This window comes from Stegodyphus dumicola, chromosome 1, assembly GCF_044657685.1.
Source record: "Stegodyphus dumicola isolate Sdum_Otavi_A_Nest chromosome 1, ASM4465768v1".
Classification (NCBI taxonomy): Eukaryota; Metazoa; Arthropoda; class Arachnida; order Araneae; family Eresidae; genus Stegodyphus; species Stegodyphus dumicola.
In genome coordinates this window covers 135,519,649-135,541,440 of record NC_140768.1, presented here as the reverse complement: position 1 = coordinate 135,541,440, position 21,792 = coordinate 135,519,649, and the positions used below count along the sequence as shown (strand labels likewise).

The window sequence follows — 21,792 nt, the reverse complement described above, 5'->3', positions numbered from 1 at the left end:
TGAGTAAACAACCACACAGTACGAGAGAAATCAAAGGACAGGTCAGAAAACTATAAAGCACTTTCATATTTTGCGTCTACTCTTTCAACAATCAAAGACATTTTCTCTTTGTCTTTCTTATCATGGGATTCATTCTTTTTAAAACTTTTGTACAGTAGCTGAAAAAATCTAACAATAGCATACCCTGCATTTGATGGGTGCATTAATTCCACTAGACATCACTACATATGTGTGATGGATGGAATGAAGAACTATTTAATGTAAATGACAGTAACTGTACAGTAAATATTCCTGTCCATATGTCATACTGCTGTACTAATTCCCCCTTTCCCAAACTTGATCAAGATAAATATAAATAACTTGAGAGAGAGAAAGGAGCAAATTTATGACTAACTTGTTCAGAAAATTATTTTGGCTTTTTAAGAATCTGGAAGATTAAATAATAGCTTTAATTCAGATATGCTTTGGACTGTCACTGCCCATATGAATAAACAAATAAAATTGTTTATTCATATGTACTCGATATCTTTCTAGCTTCATTTCCTATTAGGACAGACTGCTTATTTGAAGGTTTGTAACTTTCCATTGCATGCACATAATCAGTTGATATCCTTTTAGGAATCCACATCTCTTAGTTTAATCAAACCTGACTGCCACAGCATTGAGTTACAGTTTTGAGTAAGATACAGACTTGGTGTCTTCTCTCATCAATTGATATGAAAGCCTTCTTGAAAGTTTTGTGATTGAGGAGGAGGGCTAAACAGCCTTACATTCTACATCCTAGGATGTTTTTCCTCAGTGGTAGAATTTGGCTGATGGCCCTTGTGTGCTTCCTGATATTCAAATAATCGATTCCTATGTTCTGTGTTCAAATAACCATACCAAGAGGTAGAAAGCAAAGGTTTTTCAGATAACTTTTGCTGACTTTGTCATAATAAATTTTTCAATTGTAATTAGTGCTGAAATGAATTTGTAATTTCATTTGAATTATTCATTCATAACTGAGTTTAATCATCATAGTTCATAATATACTATTAAAAATGATATTTGTTAGATAGCTAGTGGTATGCGCATCTTTTAAGAAAAGTATAATTAATATCTGTAACTTAGGCCTTTTAAGAAGGGGGAGAGATGGTTATGGAAGAAACATTTGTGAAAATTGAAAGATGCAGATTTCATTCCTTGGCAAAGATAAGCCCAGTAAAAATAGAGGTTCCACAAAGCATTATGAAGGAATCGTATTAAATGAAACTTCTTGCATGAAAGGCAGTTGAGTAGCATCAGGAAAAGTAATGGCTATCTTGAATTCAGATACATAATCCTTTCTCCATTTGGCATGTTTTCCACAAGACTGTTAAGAATTAACAGAATGTTTCTTCACTATTCATATAAGTGGAGTGATGTAATATATCCACTTCTCATTGTTGCATACCTTTGTGCCACATTGAGAGCATTCTTGTCACATAAGATGTCAGTGGTGACATTGCTGCCAGTTGTCTAATAGCTGTTATGATAGGTTCCGTCGGGGAAGAACAGTATTTGTAAAGCGATTCTACTGGATTTGACTGTAATCTTTTCCAGATCTTTCTCATAAAAGGAGAAAGATTACAGTCAGATTCAGTAGAATCTCTTTATAATATCATTCTGTCCTGACTAAACCTATTGTAACAGCTAGATCAGACAGCTGGCAATGATATTCTGTTGTTGTGTACAGTGCTTATCAATAATTTTACTTCCTGGATGGAATGGTGAATGTTAGTGGTTACATGTTCCTCTTTATGGTCTAGTGATGTCAAAATTGCCCTTAGCATAAGAACAGAAATTCATTTGAGAGTGATTTTTACTGAAAACAATTCTTTAACTACTCTCTCATTAATACTTTTGATACTAATGTAGTTTGGCTGAGCATTCTGGAATTATAATGTAATGCATATGAAAAAATTTTGCGTATATAGCCCAACATTATTTAGTTGATTGCAGCTATTAAAAGTTCTGCTGATAATTTTACATTTCTTATCTTTTATTAAAAAGAATTATACTGGTCTTCCTGAGTTATTACTGTTATGGACTGTTACACTGGAATAAGCAGCTTTTACTTTTTGCCTTCCATTCAAGAAGTAAAATTTCTGGAGATGTCAGAACTACTATATTTTATAGAATTTTGAGGATCTAACTGATTATTCACAGTTATGCATTTATTTAAAGTTATAAAGGTGGAGTGAACAGTATAAATACTAGACAATATAGATGTTTCTGATTTCAAAACTATAATCTTGTCTTTAAGCCGGTATAGTACTTCAGCAATAGACTTGCAAGTAGTATCAAGTATTTTCCATTTTTAGTGCAGGCTTCACAGTGTAATTACATTTGCCAGATACCACCGCATATATTTTCGAAGAAATATTTTTGATTTTTTTGCAATTCAAAAACTTTTTGTCCATTTCTGTTAATTTTGGTTTCCCTGTATTCAGTTTTGCATCATTATAAAAAGGAAATTAACCTTTGGAAATTTTTCTAAATTTTCCAAAACAGCATGCTCCATGTTCATGTAGTAACGCATACCACTCAAAATTCGTGAGAGGAATTATTTCCTAGAAGAATGCATTGCTCAACAACATTCGTATCCACCTCAATGCATCATTTGTGCACATGCATTGCATTGCAAAATCTGCTTATTTCGGCTTCCTCTACCATCTCTGTCTCTCTCTCTCTTCCCCCCTTTCCCTCCCCCCAGCCTTTACATTTTTGCCAAATATTTTTGCTTTAATTTTGAAGTCTGTCATAAAAGCCTATTGAGTTATGTTAAAATTGTTTTTAAAATTCATTATAGGGTATTAAATTTCCATTTGTCTGTAGTACTAGAAAGTCAGTGCTTCATTTTCTGAGAAAAGAATTTGTAAATTTCTCAAGTTGTACAGCCCTCATGTTAATTAAGTGAATTTCTTAAAAATAACACTTTTAAAAGGATTCAAGATCCAGATTTGCTTGAGTCACCAGTTAAACTTTCCCTTTCAGTAGTCTGTGTAAAATGTCATCTATTTAACTGTACCAATTTCTCATAATTCCAATTTCTTGAATCAAATTTAAAATACAGTCAAAAGTCGTTAATCCGGACTCGTCGGGACTTCGGCGATTCCGGATTATAGATCATCAGTTTAAATCTGGTAAGATGGCATGCAGAAATTATAAAATTAAAAATATGAAACCTTAATTTATGAAATAAAGAACAATTATGATCTAAAGGGTATCAAAATTTACAAAAAGAAAAGCTTAATATTTATTTGTTTACTTTATTAAACATTTCTTTCAATGTTTATTGTTTAAGTTGCTTCGTTTTTTATGTGATAATACTTTCTCTTTAACTCTATAAACAGACATAATTTCTTGTTCAGTTACAAAGTTCTGCTGTTCATCTCCTATAATTGATGTGTCGAGAATACCGACTAATTTGTCAATCAAAATGTTTTCGTTTTCAATAACATCTGTGTCACTTTCTTCGCTATCAGAAGCGAATTGTAATGACGAGGAATTTGATTTAAATCACATCAAAGACAGTACATCGAGATGAAATACTACATTTAGTAAGGAATTATAAGCCAAATAAAATAAAAACATCTGCTCTGAAATAAGAAGTGCTGACAGATCAACTTCCGATTCATCGCGCGCCAAGGCATCCCCCTTCCCCACCGCAGAGCAGCGTGAAATTGATAAAGATTTTGGAATGGTTAAAATAAACACAGGATATGCCTTTATCCATTTTTTGCAGCAATTCCACTGTTTGTTTAATGGACTTCAAAACATACTTTCGCTTTGTAGATCCTTTACATATTATTAAATATATATCAGAAATTCTATTTGACATAATCGAAAGTTCAAGCTTACTTTTATAAAATTGCTCTAACAGTCTGCAAAAAATAATAAGCCGGATCCAATTCGAAGATTAAGGAACAACGCTATCTGCAACATTAACTGAATTAAATAATTCTTACCTTATACCGTCCGTTATACATTAAACGTGCATTCGTAAATGTATTTTGCGCATGTGCACACGCATATTTGCAGACGTAAAGGTCTTACGCGCATGCGTCAATGAGACGCATGCGCAGAAAGTTTGTAGCTTTTGAAGTCCGGATAGATCATTCCGGATTATGGGTGTCTGAATTAACGACTTTTGACTGTATAAGTTATCTTAATATTAAATTATGCAAGGACTACTGCAAAGTGTTAACCATATTGTATTAAATATTACATAGTAAACCATTTGGGAAAAATATGCAGACACCCTTTTAGAAGCAGATCATGCATAGGAGAATATATGAGGAATAGGAGAATATGTGAGAAATCATGCCTATATGTTTAAGCAATGAGAAAGTTAGCACAGCTGAGTGATTTTGAACTTGACATTTTCATGGGGGTTCATCATTTTTTTGTCTGTTCATGAAGTATTGGCTTTGCTATGGATGTCTAAATCAGTGGTATGAGATGTCATTTTAAAATGTGAATTCCTGTAAAATAGCAGGAAAATGAAGTGATAAACCTCATAAAATTAGTGGTCATAATTGTAAACCCTGAACAGGATAGTGAAAAAAAAAAATTAGCAACAATCCTTTGAGAGTTCCGAAATGCTTCTGGCATTGCCGCAGCATCAGGACTGATCAGGAGCTAAAAAGCAGATATCCACATTTATGCAGCTGACAGCAAAAAGTTAAGCACAGTCATTGCCAAATGTCAGTTGCAGTGGTGTAAAGCTTACTGCCACTGAACCATAGAGCAGTGAAAAGTTCTTTTTAGTATTGAATTTTGTTGCACAATTTTAACCGTTATATATATGCACATGTGGGTACGAAAACATCTCGTATTTGATTATATTCTGTGAACTGCCAAATTTTGTGGTTGATGGTTCCATCACAGTTATGGGCTGGTTTTGTGGTATGGCTTTGGGTCTTTCTTGTGGCTAGAGAAATGACAGCTGAGATGTATTTTGATATTCTTGGCCACTCAGCATTTCCAGTTTATTGGCAATAGTTTGAGAAAGGACTGCTTCTATATAAACAGCATAACTGTTCTATCCACAGAGCAAAGTCTGTGCTTCTTGTTTCAAGGGATAGGTGTTAAAAACTCAACTAGCCTAAACAGAACCTCAGTCTCAACCCTGCTGAACACCTTTGGGAAGAACTGGAATGCAATTACATTTTAAACCAAACTGCCCATCTTAATGGCCAGACTCATTGTAACTCTTATTAATGAATGGAAGGAAATTTCTGCAGCAGATATCAAAAGTTGGTGAAAATTTTTCCCACCTGGATTTGACTGATGCAGATGATGGACTGACATTCTATTAATTTGTGCCTCATATGTCTCATTCTGCAGTAGTGCACTTGTTCTACTTTTCAGATATTTTCAGTTAAATAATGTATAATTAGTGCTGTATTATATATGATAGTATAGTAATATGAGGATTATCTATAGTTTAGATAATTTAAGGTGGGAAAAGTTTTCACCAACTTTTAATATTATCTGCTGCAGAAATTTTCTTCCATTCATTTAATAGTGCCCTATTCTCTCCTGTGTGAGCCACACAATTTTTCACAAAAAAGCAATTGAAAATAGGGTGCAGCTTATGCATGTAAATGATTAGAAATATGGACAAACATTTAAAATTTGAGGAAGAAATGCTCTGAGATACTGGTAAATGCAGGCAACTGCTCTAGGGATACTGACAGTGACTGTGAAAAAGAGATGCTAAATAGAGAAACATGTTCCTTTTGACTGATAATAAAAATGTCTCTGTGTGGTAGGTAGTGTTTTTATTTTAGCTGCTTTCACAATTTCAATCATGATGCTTATCCTTGTTTTTTTTAAAGAAATTTTAAAAATTAAGGGTGTAGCTTATACACACATACAGCCTAATGTGAGAATAGGGTATATAAAAAGTTATATGCATCATAGAAATATGATTTAAATGTAATTTATATTTTTAGTGATTTGGGTGTATTTATATATAAAACATAAATTTTTTTATTTTTATTCCTTTCCAGTGTTCCAAGGAAGTTGCCAAACCATATTTCAGTTGACAAAGATGGGTTCGCAGATTCTGAAATCAATACATTTTCTTTGAGTTTGTTTGTATTATAATTTTTCTACTCCGCAGTTATAGTTTGAAATGCATTCATAGATGTGTACAGTGTGAAAATTTTTCTTAATTTTTTCTTTTTGTTAAAAATTTTTGAATAAAAATTATTGCCAAAGACAAAGTACCTTATTCCTTAGATGTATTATAATTATGTAATAATTTTGTATAAAATGTATATATATATAATCTGAAGAGGAAGTATGCAGTTATTGTATTTCTTTAAATTTGATACTTTGTCCCAACTTAATAGCATTTTTATACTTCGTAAAACAAAAAAAAAAAAAAAAAAAAAAAAAAATAATTTGCTCTCAAATTGTGCATGATTTGTATAATTGCTGAGCTTTATGAAGTAAAATTGAAGGGCTTGCAGCAAAGAAGATCCCAACTGCACATTTTTAAATTTTCAGAAAATTTTTTAAAAAAATTCAAAAACTCATTTTTTAACTTTAAATGCAGTATGCAGTAAAATTTCATTTAAAAATCCTCATTTAAAATGCAGTAAAAATGATTTTCTATGGCTACTACAATGCAAAGAAAGATTTTTTTAACAAAAGAAGACCCATGAACACAAATCTTCATAAGTGGAACTGGGCTCTTCTTTCTGCAAGCCCTTCAATTCTTAATCCTTTGTCAGAAATAACAAGTTTCAATATAAATATGTTACTTAACATATCATGAATGGATTATTTCATTTTAATTTGTATGCTCTAAGTGACTGAGCTCATTCTAAGCTTGAAGGAGTTCACATGAAGCATTAAACTGAAATAAAATGCATTTTAGTTTTAAAGGTAATAAAGTCTTGCATACATTTATGTTACTGTTTTGTTGGATTGTTTTTAAACTATCCACAGTTTCATACTTTCAGCAAAATTTTGCTTTGTTATATACTTAGTATAAATTTTATTAGGTTACATATAAGTTTTGCATTGTTTGATTTTTAATGAATAATTATTTTATTTGAAATTTTATTACAAATGAGAAGATGAAAAATTTGATTATTTTTTATTCAAGATCCAAATTTATTGTGTTAAATTAAATCATAAAGTTAGATGTGTTGCATTGTGCTACTCAGCTTAAAGGGAATTCAGTAATTAAATTGTGATAATTTATTATTTTGTTATGTTTTCTTAATATATGTGGTTATTTAATCTTGACTAATGTGATCGTGGCTGGCATGCATTTTCATTTTTAGATTGGAATTGGCTTGATTTTATTTCGTATGTTAGCAAGTCTTGACCTTCTTGTGAATGGCTGGTGCATATCAGCTACCAGCATAGAGGTTGATATGCATCAATTATTCATAAAGGATTAATAAAATGTCTTCTGTCAGTCTTCTGTCTGTGGCTGGCATGCATTTTCATTTTTAGATTGGAATTGGCTTGATTTTATTTCGTATGTTAGCAAGTCTTGACCTTCTTGTGAATGGCTGGTGCATATCAGCAACCAGCATAGAGGTTGATATGCATCAATTATTCATAAAGGATTAATAAAATGTCTTCTGTCAGTCTGTAAGTTAGATGATTAATAAGTTATGTATAAATTTCCAAATTTGGTTATTTATAACTTATTTGTTACAGGTTAGTTTAAGTTTTCTCTCATCTTAATTTTTACTGCGTATTTAATTTTATTCAAAAGCAAGAGTTGTCTTCACTTTCTAAGCTGTTATTCATGTGAAAGAAAAGTAGAGTCATAGAACAGCAGTAAATGAAAGCACCGATTTATTTACAACTTGCTTTGATTCCAGTTGACAATTTTTGGAACACTGAACTGCTATTCTAAAGTAAAATTAATGAGATGTGGGCCATGTTACATAATGTGCATAAATATTCACAATGCCTAAATTAGTATGTTTTAAAATTTATCAAGAAATATGTTTAATGTATGCTAGCTGCACATTTTTGACATTTGATTTTAAAATAGTCATGTTTATTCCAGTAATACATGTTAATTGTAAATTCTATTAAAAAAAATTCTGATATGCAAATTATAGTAAATATTGTATTGATTTCTTTGTAAGTGATGTTAAAGACACTGAAGATAGCTGAAAGCTAACATTTAGATTAATTAACATTTGGAATAACATTTGGATAACATTTGGATTGTAATTTCAAATGAATAATTTTCTGTCAGATATTTATTTTTTCTTTTATTATCCGATTTACATAGGTCAAGTGAATTACTTTCATGATTAAACTTAATCTGTTATCTTTGCCATCATATACTGAGATTTTTGTACTGATAAAAAACTGAGTTATGAAGAAAAAAATACTCTAAATTTTTTATTTATTATATATTCAGCAGAATATTTTTGCTTGTACTTACTTTCTCTGAACTTTGTTTAAATTCTGACATAGCAGCAGTGTAAAGAATATGATTTATAAAAAAATTTATTGGACTGCAATTGATAATTGTTTGATAACTGACAAATGTATTTTTTAAGGACTGAATGAATTGTGACTTCAGAGCTTGGAATATAGTTAAATAAAATTATATTTTATCAAATATTATATTTAGACTTGTTTTAATTTTTTTCACATAGTATATTACTGTTTTACTAACATTTTGTAAATTTTATCTTTATTTAAACACATGAGGAGCAGAATATGACTTTACTCTCAAAGTCATAACATATATCCTATTTTTAAAAGCTTTCATGTTTATGACATAATCAAAGCAGCTCCTACTTTACCCAGGGTTAAAAAGAAGGGCTACCTTATTCCTTTGTGTGACTCGTTGCTGACGCGATCCTCAAATGGGGGTTTAATCGGAAGTGGTCTGACATCACTTTTATGTTGCATCTGTTCAGACTTTGCCTGTTTAAAAATTAATTTTTATTGCATGTATTGTTTTATAGTAAAGCAGTATCAAAGTCAAACTGGCGACCCTCAAAGTAATTTTATGCTGCCTGCTAATACATTTTCTGTGAATTAATTAGCATTATTATGACAAGATTTTCGAGAAAATTTTTAAGATTTTTAATGGTCTGGAGTCCAGTTTTACGCTATATTCATTACCAAAAACAAACGCAACTCTTGAGAAAATCTAGAAGTAGAGCTAATATTTATTTTCAAGTTCTGTCCCTCTTGGGAAGCTTTAGTATATTTCTTTTTAGTGTAAGTAAGTGAGTTAATAGTTCAATATATTACTATTAGTTGATTAAATGCTAGTATGAAAATTTTAATATTTAGCTGTCTGTTTGAACTCCAAATTGTGACCAAAGCAATTTCTTGCTCATAAAACTTCTAGATTTCTGACAAAGTATAAATTTGATATTTTTCTTTGCATTATTTTTATTTGCATGCTTTATGTAGTAAAACATTTTTAGTTTAACAAATTTTGTTTGTTAAATAAAATATATCCCGCCTCCCTCCTTTTTTTTTTTTTTTTTTTTTTTTTTTTTGCAATTGCTGCCTGTCAGCTGTTTTCTGATTATGCATTGGCCTGTGTATAATCTAAGTCTGAGACCACTGTTGTAAAGTATCCTTTATATAATATGTCTTCTTACATTGTAGCAAAGTGTCATACAATTCACAGAAGTGAGAAAGATTGTAATAATGTATTTCATATTTTTCCAAAGAACTATTTGCTTTTGGCGGAAAAAAATGGATACACGTGTCGAAGGCAGGATTCTATTGTGAAGAATGCAAGAATTTGAAGCGAACATTTTCTATGCGGTGATTAATAAGATGACATGAAAAATGCCTTGCTTGGATTGGCGCAAAAGAAACTTAAAATCCAATACTGTGTCAAGAAAAGAATGATGCAGCGTGCTTTTGAAAGACTACACGAATTACATTTGAAGAAAATTAACTTTGAGGCCGATTATGAAAATGATAGGAATAATAAATCAAATATGAATGATTTTAAAATATTACTCACAAATGCCGATGTGAATGTTGCTGGATGGCCTAACTGTAAAAATACACAATGCATTGATAATTTGTAAAAACCAAGTACAGCATTTGAACTAATTTATAATCTTATAAAACATCCAAGTAATTTCGCATAGAAAAGATCCAAGCATACATGATACATTTGTTAAATATAAAATATATTTATCATAAACTTCATAAAGGAAACTATTTGAACATACAATTTTTGTAGAAAATATGTATGGTAAGGTTTTTTTTAAAACCTTTTGTTACACTAAACTACTTGAATACATGATTTTTATAAAAAATATGAATGCTAAAATTTTGTACTGTTTCCTTTTAATTTTCCTCAATCCGTACTGCTCTTCTCTAATTTTTTCCTCCCTCAATAAGTGTAATTATAACATTGGTGGCCAAAATTCATCATAAAGACAAAAATTCTTCTTTCAAAATTTGCGTTTCCTAAACTTCATTTCTGCAAAATTATTTATCTATACTTGGACGCCCATTTTCTCAGCCATCTCGGCTTCAACACTCAATAGTGATAGGTTTGACAACCGATCTTCTGTCATAGTGTTTCTTAAATATGTTTTTATTAGTTTCAGTATTGAAAATACCTCTCACTCGTGGCTGTGGTTACAAGTAATGATAAATACGATATAAGTGAATTGCACACTCCCGAATAACTGCTTGTCATGTCATAGTATTTTACCATTGCTAATTTAGCTAAATCCTTAACGGATTTCAAATTTTGGATTTCTGTTCTGAAAGTATTTATAAATAATAAAAGTTGTACTTCCAGTACAAAGTCTTCTTTATATGTTTTCTGTATTTTTGAAACATTATTAATAATTTCCGTATTTGTTAACAATGACATTGTTTTAGGTTCTTTATTTTTATTTTATTTTTCAAATTTAGTTTCTATGCCCCCTTTATTTGCAATAAACTCGGCTTCTTTCATAATGTCTTCAAACTTGTTTCTCATATCTTGCATATTAATAGAAATGCTTTTTAGATTTTGATGAGCTCCATTCAAGTCAATTGATTTTCGATTGTCGAGCCGATTGATTGGTTGATCGATCCTGCACTATAGCGCAGGACGTATTTAAAAAATTTTGTTTTTAAATTTTTGGCCTGTTATTATGTTTCTTAAATATTGAATAAAATTGGACAGTTGAATTCGATGAATGTTACTACAGATATTGCTTTAGTTTCGATTTCGGATCCTAAAGAAAATAAAAACAGGAAGTTCAAACTTCCTAAACTTGAACTGAAAAAATTTTCTGGAGATGCAAGAGAATTTTTAGGCTTTTGGAGCCAATTCTCCAAAATTCATAAAGATGCGGATATTGTGCCGGAAGATAAATTTTTATACTTAGTGCAAAGTGCAGTACCTGGCTCAAAGGCAGCTCAACTTTTGAACAGTTTTCCTGTTACCGCCGCGAATTATCCCAAAGCTATCGAGCAGCTGAAAGAAAAATTTGGTAGAGAAGACCTTCTGGTGCAGATCTGTTTGAGATTTGCTTGGGCTTGTTACAAAGAATGCTACAGCAGGCAGAACGGCGTCGGACTTAGGAGTACTTTATGATAGTATAGAAAGTAAATTACGAGCGCTGGAAAGCTTAGGACGCACCAAGGAAAAGTTTGCTGATTTCTTGAGACTTTTAGTAGAGTCGTGCCTACCTGAGAATATTCTAGGTGCCTGGTAGCGAAGTCGAACTTCTGAACAGGGACAGGAAAAGAGTTCTGAAAAACGCTTGAAAACCTAATGTGTTTTTTAAAGCATGAAGTAGAATCGGAGTAAATGATTAGATTAGCACAATCAGGATTTGCTCCTTCTGTTAAGCGTCATAATAAAAATGTTATTTCAGGTAATTCAGATTTAGCAACAGCTGCCGCGCTGGTAAGTACAAATGAAACCAGTAAAGGTAAGCAAAATGTTTGTATATTTTGTGGTAAGCCTCATATGAGTGCTAAGTGTTTTAAAGCTGAAAATATGAGCTTAAATGAAAAGAGGCAACTTGTACAAAAGAAAGGTGTTTGTTTTTCATGTTTAAGAATTGGTCATTTAAAAAACCAATGTAAAGCCAATATTAAATGTCCCATTTGCAGTTGTGATCATATAAAATTTATGTGTCCTCAGAATGTTAGTTCTGTAAAACAAAATGACTCTAAGTTGAATGTTTCCCTTTCTAATAATAGTAAGAGCGAGAAAGTTTATTTGCAAACTTTATGTGTTCTAATTAAAGTTAAAGATCGAGAGAGAAAAATTAGGATTCTCTTGGATTCGGTATCCCAACGATTATACGTTGGGGAGAAAATTATTAAGCGAATGAAAGCTGATCCTATTCGACAGGAGAAAGTAATTCATGGTTTGTTTGGGGGGAGGGAAACTGCGCCTGTAACACATTCTGTTTTTGCTATTTACATAAGCAGTTTAGATAACACTTTTAGGTGTTGTTTTGAAGCTTTTTCTGAAAAAAAAGATATGTGGATTTGTTCCAACAATCAAGAATGCTCAGAGTATAGAGGAATTGAAAAGCAGGAAAATTGAGGTCAGTGACACATTTTGCGAGGAAAGTGAAATTGATTTATTAATAGGCGCAGATGTCATTGGTAAACTGTTAACTGACAAATACCTAGAATTACATCTCTGGTTTAACTGCAGTCAAAACAAAACTGGGTTGGACGGTTATGGGTGAAGAAAATGATACTGTTAGGAATAATGCCCTAATAAGTCTTTCCTTACATGTAAATAATGCTTCTTTGAAATCTTTATGGGAGCTTGAAGTTTTGGGTATTTCCGACCCGACGGAAAGTAGTAAAGCGAAAAATGTTCATTGCGACTACGAGATTCATTTTCAGAATAAATTATCTATTCGGCTCGATGGTAGATATGAATTAGAATTACCCTGGAAATGCGAATCTACCAATTTATCAGATAATAAAAGCATTGCTTTGACATGTCATCAAAAAATGATTAAGAGGGCAAAAGAAAATAATTCTTTGAAGGAATATCAAGAAGTGTTCAGAGAGTGGGAAAATTTAAATATTATAGAAAAGGTTCCGGAAAAGGAATTAAACAATAAATGCCACTTTTTACCACACAGACCGGTTATTAAGATGAATAGTGAACGCACTAAGGTAAAACCCGTGTTTGATGCTTCATCTTGTGAAAAGGGAAAACCATCTTTGAATCAGTGTTTATTGAAAGGACCTAATTTAATAGAATTAGTCCCTGATATTTTAGACAGAATGAGATTTTTTCCTATTGGTCTGAGTGCAGACATAGAGAAAGCATTCTTGCAGTTAGGAATTTCTCCGAAGGATAGAGATTACTTGCGATTTTTCTATCCAAGTGATGAGGGAGAAATAGTGTATAGGCACTGCAGAGTAGTTTTTGGAGTTTCCTCCAGCCCTTATCTACTAGGTGCGTCTATTAAATATCTCTTGGATAATTGTTCATCTGATTTTTTAGATGTGGCTGACTAATTAAAAAATTCGTTCTATGTAGATAATTGTATTACGGGTGTTTACAATATTGAGGCACAAGAGGATTTAATTCAAAAGGCCAAAATTCTTATGTCGAGAGGCAGATTTAATTTACGGGGATGGGAGAGCAATGTTGCTTCCAAATATAATACAAAACATTCTGGGGACACGCCTCTTTTAGGAATATTGTAGAATTTAGACAGTGATACTTTAAGGTGTAATATTAAATGTAAATATGATATCTTGTGATACTAAGGTAACTAAGAGACTGACTCTGTCTGTTGTACAATCAAATTTTGATCCAATTGGAATACTTGCACTAATAACTTTGCTTCCAAAACTTTTGTTACAAGAAACATGGAAGTTGAAATTTTCTTGGGACGAGGTATTGCCTCATGATTTTATAAGTAAATTTTTTTGTGTGGTTATCTGATATACTTTTGTTGAAAAATGTAGCAATACCCCGATTCATTGGAACCTTTGCAACAGTTGAATTGCATGTATTTGTCGATGCCTGCAAATATGCTTATGCAGGATGTATTTTCGCGAGAAGTGTTGATTCGTGTAGTGTAAAAATTACTCTCTTAAGAGCAAAATCTAGAGTAGCTCCTATTAAGAATTTGACGATTCCTAGATTGGAATTAATGTCCTGTTGCATTGGATCCCGATTATTATATTCTGTTTGTAAAGCTCTTAATGATTTTGATATAAATGTAACTTTATGGTGTGATTCCACAGTCGCATTATGGTGGATCAGAAATCCTGGTAATTGGTCGAACTTTGTAATCAATCGTTTTAAAGAAATTACTAAGTTGACAAAACCTGAATCATGGAGGCATGTGCCTGGTAATATGAACCCAGCAGATGTATTATCTCGGAGTTGCTCTGTTAAGCAAATGATTAACTCGGAGTGGTTTAAGGGGCCTCTCTGGCTAAGAGAAAGCCCTGAATTTTGGCCTACCAATATTGTTTGTCAGCCGAACGAAGCTGACTTGGAAAAAAGGAAGGTAAAACTTATTAATGTTAACTTTTCAGAGGATACCACTCCTTGGTATGCAGAAAGAGATGATTCGTGTAACCGGTTGTGTGTTACGTTTTATTTGTAGCTGTAGGAAGAATTCAAATTTGTGTAAAGAATCTAAACTAACTGTTGCTGAAATCATAAATTCCGAAAATGTTTTGATTCGGTTGGTTCAAAGCTCAAATTTCCCTGACCTTGGAGCTCTTAACATAATTAATGTATTCATTGTTAATGAAAAAATTATAAGAGTTAAAACTAGAATATTGGAACGCAAAGACAATTCTGAATTTTTAACACCAATTTTGTTACCGAGTAAATGTATCTTTACCACATTGTTAACGCTTAAAAGACGGGTGACCTAAGAATCGGCCAGAGCTGATGTGTCTCAGAAAGACGGCTGTCGCCGAAATATCGGCCAGAGAATTCCTCCCCCCCCCAATCTTTGAGGGTGCGGAGATAGTCATTGTCCAATTATGGGAGATGACCTTCGCGCGTCCCAACTGTGGGGGTTCGTAAATTCCCTTTCGTTTCCCTCAGCAGTGAAATCTTAGCTCGGGGCAAAATCTTTCAGTTGTGTCAAAGAATATTTGTTCTTCCTATATGTTCTTTGGTTGCGTTTTGCGTGATTTATTTGCTCTCTAGAACTCTGCACTAATACTTGGCTGTGCTTTACTTTCGCTATGTATAGAAGAAAGAAAGGCGTAACTCAAGAAGAAATCGAGAAATTGCTTCAAGATCTTGAAAATGAAGCTTTTGGTAACAGTGATTCCGAATGCGAAATTGATAATGATGAAGGAAAAGAGGTGTCTTCCTTTACGGAATTTCAGTCTGTTTCGGAAGATGTTGCAGATAAAGGAAAAAATATTAATGAATTTCATCTGGAAGACATAGATATAAATTGGGTTGATCCTGATATTTCGATGAAAACGGATACCTATTCATTTAAAGGAACTAACGCATTAAAAGGAAATGCTGCAGAATGCAGTAATGAAATTGATTTTTTCGAATGCGTATTTCAAATGCATTTACTCGATTTTATAACACTCGAAACAAATAAATATGCCGAGCAATTTTTCGAGTTAACTGAAAGTGTTTCTAAAAAAGCTCATTCTGTGAAATGGCAAAATGTAAGTGCATCGGAGCTAAGGAAATTCTTAGCTCTGACTCTGCTTATGGGGCACATTGATAAAGATAGTTTAAAAGACTACTGGTCGACTGATGAGATGATCGAAACCCCATTTTTTGGAAAAGCTATTGCAAGAGATCGATATTTAAACATTCTTCGATTTCTTCACTTTTCTGACAATAAATTAGCACCGAATAAAGAAGATCCCGAGTACGACCGCATGTGGAAGATTCGAAATGTCTTTGAAATATTAAATTCTCGCTTCAAAGAAATATATGACCCTACAGAAGAACTTGCGGTTGATGAAGTTATCGTTGCTTTTAAAGGTCGAGTAGTCTTTCGGCAGTACATCCCGAAAAAGCGAAAACGTTTCGGTATTAAAGTCTACAAACTTGCAGATAAAAATAGGTATACGTTCAACATGCGTGTGTATCTGGGGAAGGATAAGGTTTTAGGCGATGGAGAAAAATGTTCTGCACATCGAACTGTCACTGGACTTGTTGAATGTGTTAAAGGAAAAGGACATAAACATTTTATGTATAATTTCTTTTCACCCCCACAATTGTTTCTTGAACTTCACCGTAAGTATAAAATAAACAGCTGTAGTACCGTTAGGTCAAATCGAAAATATTATCCGAAGATTCTGGCCTCTCCGCGAATGAAAAAAGGTGAATGCAGAGAATTATATTCACAGCGTATGGTAACTACGTGCTAGAAGGATAAGCGAGAGGATTTTATGGTGAGCAACATGCATAATCCATCCAAAGAAATAGAAACTGGATCCGAAAAGCCAGATGTAATAGCTTGTTACAACGCTAATATGGGTTATGTAGATCTCAGCGACAGAATGGCTAATAGCTACACATTTGGGCGGAAAACTCTGAAGTGGACAAAAAAATTATTTTTCCTCTTATTAGACCTGTCTATTTTGAATGCTTTCATTTTGTTCAAAATGAAAAACCCTGGGATAAAACATAAAAATTTTCGACAGAATTTAATTTATCAAATGGTTCAGAGAAGTTTTGCTGAAGAACCAAAGGTAATGTCCTCGCCTAGAACTTCACAATCCGTTAAACGGAAACTTTCAACGAACAACCTCGACCAGCACTGGCCATTTCAAACTAAAGTTCAGAGACGTTGCGTAGTTTGTTCTAAAAACGGAATTAGGAAAAGAACTTCAGTTTCCTGCAAGAAATGTGACATTGGACTATGTATAAATTGTTTTGAAATTTATCACACTAGTAGACTTGAGACAGATATACAAATTTAATTCGAGAGTAGCTATCATATGAAATATATAAATTTGAAACAAACAAAAACAGAAAAAAAAAAGGCCTATTTTTAGGCTGAAATTTGAAAATAAGATTCATTTATATCCAGTCAACCTATACACCTGCACACATACATTATATATATATATATATATATATTTACATACATATATATATATATATACTTACATATAGACATATACATACATATGTATATGTAAATATGTACATATATGCATATATATATGCGTAAGTACACATATGTATAATGCACTTATATGTATATATACATACATATATACATGTATATATACATACATATATATGTACATATACATACATATATATGTACATATACATACATATATATGTATATATACATACATATATGCGCGTGTAATACATATACAGACACACGTACGGTTATAACGTACATATTACAGGCGTATGTATATACCAAACACGCATACTGATATATATATATATATATATATATATATATAATCTATCAGCGGTCGAGTGGTTAACATCACTGAACACTGGCAGTTCGACTCGAACCTCAACAAACGGGCTGGCTACATGCCTGGTTTCCTCTACTGTAGCCCACAAACCAGTTTCCTTAGAGTGGGGCCCACTAGCGGCCGAGCGGTAAAGACGTTGAACACTGGTAGTTCGGTCCGAGGTTCGAATCCCGCAAACGGGCTGGCTGCATGGGAGTTTTACTCGTTTTCCCCATGTGTAACGTGCATTCTAGCCAGTTTCCCTTAGAAGGTCTTCCACGAAAGGCATCCTTCCCTTTAGGCAGACAGCCCTCGTGTCTTTGCGATAACTGAATAATCCCTTAGAATGTAATCCACGAAGGCATTCCCTCCTGTGTGCTTTGCCATCTTCACGTAACCTCACTATACTAATATGCTTAAGCGTATGGTATATACATATGTAAATGAGGGTATGAGTGCATATACTTGAAAATCACAGATTTAAAATCAAATATTATATTAATTTATGTTTTCTTTCGCATTCGGCATAGAAGTTTTATTCAAAAATACGAAAGAGACGAAACGCGATAATATTCCAACTACTGGTTATTTTATGGAAAGAGTAATTCCGCTTACAAAGTCAAGACTTTCTGTGAGTTCAGCAGTAATTACTCTTATATATTTTGTTTCTATATTTCTTTTATTATAAATATTTGCAAATCCAAAATGTGGCAAGAAAGCAAAATGTGGAAAATGTATTAAATTACAGTTTTACAGCATTTACTAAAATTTAACTTTTAAAAAATCTCTCATTAAATTAGCATTTACTTTTCGTTTCTTAGATGATCAAAATGAATATTAATTAAAATATAGATACATATGTAGCCTTTTGTTTCAACTTCTTTCTTATAAGAAAATTAAACTCGTATTCCCGTACTGATAACAGTAATGGGATATCAGTGAAATCGATATACACTGGTGGTTCTCAAAGGTTCTATTCTCCGTTTGATCTAAATAAAGCATCTGCTATTTCTTTCACGTACACATGAGCAAGAAATACATGGGCCAGTTTCACGTAGAAAGTCCTTAACAAAGGCCCATCAGCGGCCGAGCTATAAAAGCCGCTGAACACTGATAGTTTATTCCGGGATTCGAGTCCCGGCGAAAGAGCTGGCTGCATAGGCGTTTTCGATGTTTTCCTCTTATGTAACGTGCATACAAGCCAGTTTCCCTTAAAACGTCTTCCATGAAGCGTCCCTCCCTGTCGGTGTAGTGCCTAATATTTTACCGAGAGACAGAATTAATTTTCGGCACAAGCCTTTTTTTTTAATTAAGAATAAAATTTTCATCATTATGGTAAAGTAATAACCAGAAATGCTATTTTAATAACATTTGTAGTTTCAGTATTCCTTACATTCTTGTGCATAATGAAAATATGAGCTAAATTCCTGTAAAAGGGACCTGCATAACAGCGTCAATATTTTGACAGGATTATGTTCTGTTTATAACACTTTCAGTCTTTATACGCATATATAAATAAAAGTGGGAATATTTGGATTACGACCAAGGCACAAAGGGCTATCTGCCCAAGGGAGAAGGGGCTTCATGGAGGTCTTTTTAAAAGAAATTGGTTGGTACTCATGGTACACATAACGTCACATGCAACCAGCTAGTTCTCTCTAGTAACGAACTCTAGTAAGTCTGTATAAATAAATAAAGTTTATAAATCCGCTTAAAAGTTTACATTAGTATTAATTTCACCAATTTTTCAATGTCATTAAAAATGTACTTTTTCTTTATATTTCCTCTTTCTATTGTAATTTTTGTATTTAATATTGCTGTTTGAAACATGCAAAATGCAAAGCAGTGCAATGCAATGAAAATATAATCAATAAAATCTGTTTTTATAGTAAAGGGAAAACAATTAAAAAAAAAAAGCACGCTAAAGTATAAAAAAAGCTGCTATCACAAAACTGCAAGAAAGAACAATGAACAATAATGTAGTTGAAAGATGAAATAACTTACCATACAATGGGGGGATCAATAAATTAAACTGAATAAGAATACTAATGAAAAATGTAAACGAAACTAATATAAGAAAAATATAAAGGGATTTATTTAATATATAAATATAAGCTGTTACACAATGCTTTTAAACAAATGAAAGCGACCTGCCGATTTATACGAGAAAAAAATAGTTAAACATCATTTTCGTGCATAAATTAAAAATGTTAATTAGTACATGTATTTCTAAACTAAATTCAGTTTGGAAACAAATAAAAACCGATTAGACTATGGACTGATTATAGGCATGCATTTGTTGCTAAGGCGTATTTTCATTGTGACGCAATGTCAAAAGTTAATATTCCAACATACGACAATTATTTAGCTACGAAATCTCACCATCATATGTTTTTCTAGTTTAGGGAAAAGAAACAGCAGAAAAGAGAAGAAATTCAACAAATTCCTTCGTATTATTCCCTAGTCTCTTATCTGAAAACTAACAAAGGCGACCCCCAAGGGCGACCTAGAGGAAAAGTTGCAAACGAGTAGTAGTTTCCATTTACAATGGAAGCTAAAAGGGGGTGGAAATGCATTTGGATTTCCCGTCTTTTTAAGTGAAACCTTTCCAAACTCCCCAGTCTCTTAAAGGTTAACACATTACGCACAGTTTTACGTTGTTTTAGTATCCAGAATCTTTCTCTTAAAATAGATTGAAGCATTTGAGTTCCAGCATGACAATGTTTCTGATGAACTGAGTCAATTAACCTTTAAGAGACTGGGGAGTTTGGAAAGGTTCACTTAAAAAGACGGGAAATCCAAATGCATTTCCACCCCCTTTTAGCTTCCATTGTAAAGGGAAACTACTACTCGTTTGCAACATTTCCTCTAGGTCGCCCTTGGGGGTCGCCTTTGTTAGTTTTCAGATAAGAGACTAGGGAATAATACGAAGGAATTTGTTGAATTTCTTCTCTTTTCTGCTGTTTCTTTTCCCTAAACTAGAAAAACATATGATGGTGAGATTTCGTAGCTAAATAATTGTCGTATGTTGGAATATTAACTTTTGACATTGCGTCACAATGAAAATACGCCTTAGCAACAAATGCATGCCTATAATCAGTCCATAGTCTAATCGGTTTTTATTTGTTTCCAAACTGAATTTAGTTTAGAAATACATGTACTAATTAACATTTTTAATTTATGCACGAAAATGATGTTTAACTATTTTTTTCTCGTATAAATCGGCAGTTCGCTTTCATTTGTTTAAAAGCATTGTGTAACAGCTTATATTTATATATTAAATAAATCCCTTTATATTTTTCTTATATTAGTTTCGTTTACATTTTTCATTAGTATTCTTATTCAGTTTAATTTATTGATCCCCCCATTGTATGGTAAGTTATTTCATCTTTCAACTACATTATTGTTCATTGTTCTTTCTTGCAGTTTTGTGATAGCAGCTTTTTTTATACTTTAGCGTGCTTTTTTTTTTTAATTGTTTTCCCTTTACTATAAAAACAGATTTTATTGATTATATTTTCATTGCATTGCACTGCCTTGCATTTTGCATGTTTCAAACAGCAATATTAAATACAAAAATTACAATAGAAAGAGGAAATATAAAGAAAAAGTACATTTTTAATGACATTGAAAAATTGGTGAAATTATAACTAATGTAAAATTTTAAGCGGATTTATAAACTTTATTTATTTATACAGACTTACTAGAGTTCGTTACTAGAGAGAACTAGCTGGTTGCATGTGACGTTATGTGTACCATGAGTACCAACCAATTTCTTTTAAAAAGACCTCCATGAAGCCCCTTCTCCCTTGGGCAGATAGCCCTTTGTGCCTTGGTCGTAATCCAAATATTCCCACTTTTATTTATATATGCGTATAAAGACTGAAAGTGTTATAAACAGAACATAATCCTGTCAAAATATTGACGCTGTTATGCAGGTCCCTTTTACAGGAATTTAGCTCATATTTTCATTATGCACAAGAATGTAAGGAATACTGAAACTACAAATGTTATTAAAATAGCATTTCTGGTTATTACTTTACCATAATGATGAAAATTTTATTCTTAATTAAAAAAAAAGGCTTGTGCCGAAAATTAATTCTGTCTCTCGGTAAAATATTAGGCACTACACCGACAGGGAGGGACGCTTCATGGAAGACGTTTTAAGGGAAACTGGCTTGTATGCACGTTACATAAGAGGAAAACATCGAAAACGCCTATGCAGCCAGCTCTTTCGCCGGGACTCGAATCCCGGAATAAACTATCAGTGTTCAGCGGCTTTTATAGCTCGGCCGCTGATGGGCCTTTGTTAAGGACTTTCTACGTGAAACTGGCCCATGTATTTCTTGCTCATGTGTACGTGAAAGAAATAGCAGA

At 32.6% G+C, this 21,792-nt stretch overlaps 1 protein-coding gene across 2 annotated transcripts in view; it reads left to right on the top strand.

Moving 5' to 3' along the window:
- The window catches only part of cdi (serine/threonine kinase), a 389,918-nt gene extending 381,278 nt beyond the window's left edge, over nucleotides 1-8,640 (top strand). For both annotated transcript variants that reach the window (XM_085821086.1, XM_085821091.1), the window contains one exon: nucleotides 6,039-8,640. The gene's annotated coding sequence lies outside the window, so the exon portion shown is untranslated. The remainder of the gene's footprint in view (nucleotides 1-6,038) is intronic.
- Nucleotides 8,641-21,792: the final 13,152 nt, after the last annotated feature.